The following is a 2,374-nucleotide window of genomic DNA, read 5'->3' as shown; positions in this document are numbered from 1 at the left end:
AAGATTTGACAACATCAGAGCAAAATCCAGCGAGTTCCACAAATAGTAGATCCAAAGGTTTTTGTGGGGGTGTGTGTGATTTCTGTGTGTGTGTGTGTGTGTGTGATTTCTGTGTGTGTGTGTGTGTGTGTGAGAGAGAGAGAGAGAGAGAGAGAGAGTTTTGGTTTTTGTTATTTTTCATTGTGGTTTTTTTCTTTTTTATATTTTATTATTTTTTTTATTATTTATTGTTTAAGGTATTACATATGTCTCCTTCCCTGCCCCCCATTGACCTCTCCCCAGCTGTTTCCACCCCCCAGCACATGCCTTCACCCCCCTACTATCTGTGTCCATGGGTTATGCTTATATGCATGCATAAAATTCCTTTGGTTATTCTCTTACCCCTCCCCCTCCCACCTTCCCTCTGAGGTTTGATGGTCTGTTTGACAATTTTATGTCTCTGGATCTATTTTTTTCTTTATTGATTAAGGTATTATATATGTGTCCTTATCTCCCCATTCCCCCCCCCACACACACACCCCAAATCTTGCCCTCACCCCCCTGGTGTCTGTGTCCATTGGTTATGCTTATATGCATGCATACAAGTCCTTTGGTTGGACTCTCCCCCTTACCCCTGCCGTCCCCTACCTTCCTTCTGAGGTTTGATGGTCTGATCGATGATTCTCTGTCTCTGGATCTGTTTTTGTTCATCAGTTTATGTTGTTCATTATATTCCACAAATGAGTGAGATCATGTGATATTTTTATTTCTCCAACTGCCTTATTTCACTTAGCATAATGCTCTCCAGTTCCATCCACGCTGTTGCAAATGGTAAGAGTTCCTTCTTTTTATAGCAGTGTAGAATTCCATTGTGTAAATGTACCACAATTTTTTATTTTTTTAAATTCTTTACTGTTTAAAGTATTATATATATATATAGTATTACATGTGTCTCCTTTTTTCCCCATTGACCTCTCTACGGCCGCTCCCACCCCTGAGCACATGTCCTCACCCTTCTAGTGTCTTCATCCATTGGATATGTGTATATGCCTGCATACAAGTCCTTTGGTAATTCTCTTACTCAACCCACACCCTCCCCTGCATTCCCACTGAGGTTTGAAGGTCTGTTACATGCTTCTATGTCTCTGGCTCTATTGTTGTTCATCAGTTTCTGTTGTTCATTAAATTCCACAAATGAATGAGATGATGTGATATTTATTTCCAATTGGCTTATTTTGCTTGGCATAATGCTCTACATGTCTAACTATGCTGTTGCAAATGATAAGAGTTCTTTCTTTTTTAAAGAAGCATAGTATCCCATTCTATAGAAGTACCACCATTTTTTAATCCATTAATCTGCTGATGGGCACTTAGGCTTTTTCCAACTCTTAGCTATTGTAAACTGTGATATTATGAACATAGGGGTGCTTTTCTGATTGGTGTTTCTGGTTTCTTGGGAGATAGTCTTAGAAGTGGGATTACTGGGTCAAATGGCAGTTCCGTTTTGAATTTTTTGAGGAAACTCCGTACTGTTTTTCACAGTGGCTGCATCAGTCTGCATTCCCACATGCAGTGCAGGAGGGTTCCTTTCACTCCACATCCTCACCAGCACTTGTCATTTGTTCAATTTGTTTATGATAGCCATTCTGACAGTTGTGAGATGGTATCTCATTGTGGTTTTGATTTGAATCTCTCTAATGATTAGTGACTTTGAGCATATTTTCATGTCTTTTGGCCTTCTTTATGTCCACTTTCCAAAAGTGTCTATTTAGGACACCTGGCCCCGGCTCTCCCTGACCTACAACCCACCTCCACCTCCGCTGCCATCCCAGCCGCTCCGGTAGCACCATGTCTTCGCCTCCCGAGGAGAAGCAAGAGAGGAAAGCTGGACACCCGCCCGCTGTGAAAGCTGGTGGAATGCGAATCGTACAGAAACCCCCGCATTCTGGAGACACCAAAGAAGAGAAAGACGAGGATGAGGAGGAGTGGGAGACTGAGCCCAGCCCTCCTAAACCCACCATGTACATCTTCTGTGTCATCGCCCGGAGCGACACGGGCTTCCCCCCCGGGGCCCGCCCAGGTGGCTCACCAGAAGCCCCACGCCTCTATGGACAAGTACCTGTCCCATAGAACCCAGCACATCCAGCAGCCTCGCAAGTGAACCACGAGGACCCAGCGCCCTCCCCTGCCGTGCCTGGTTCCCGACATTTGGTTCCCGACATTTGGTATTTCCCTGGCAATGAGAACTGCATTTTCTTCCAAACACTTTTCCAGTGGGAGATCTAAGGCAAAGCAACGCGCCCTTCCTTTGCCTTACATTTCCAAATCAAAGCTAGAAACTGACCCCAAACTTTGTTGCCAGGGAGTCCTGTTTGGTGAGGGGTCATTAGCAGAA

General features: G+C 44.2%; 1 pseudogene; it reads left to right on the top strand.

The window, feature by feature from the left end:
• Positions 1-1,827: 1,827 nt before the first annotated feature.
• On the top strand, positions 1,828-2,140 carry LOC139004941 (death-associated protein 1 pseudogene; annotated as a pseudogene).
• The last annotated feature ends 234 nt before the right edge of the window (positions 2,141-2,374 follow it).

The sequence above is a fragment of the Myotis yumanensis genome, unplaced genomic scaffold (genome assembly GCF_028538775.1).
Source record: "Myotis yumanensis isolate MYYU_CA2020_CCGP unplaced genomic scaffold, mMyoYum1.0.hap1 SCAF_1, whole genome shotgun sequence".
In the NCBI taxonomy this organism is placed as follows: domain Eukaryota; kingdom Metazoa; phylum Chordata; class Mammalia; order Chiroptera; family Vespertilionidae; genus Myotis; species Myotis yumanensis.
This window is presented reverse-complemented; position numbering and strand designations above follow the sequence as displayed.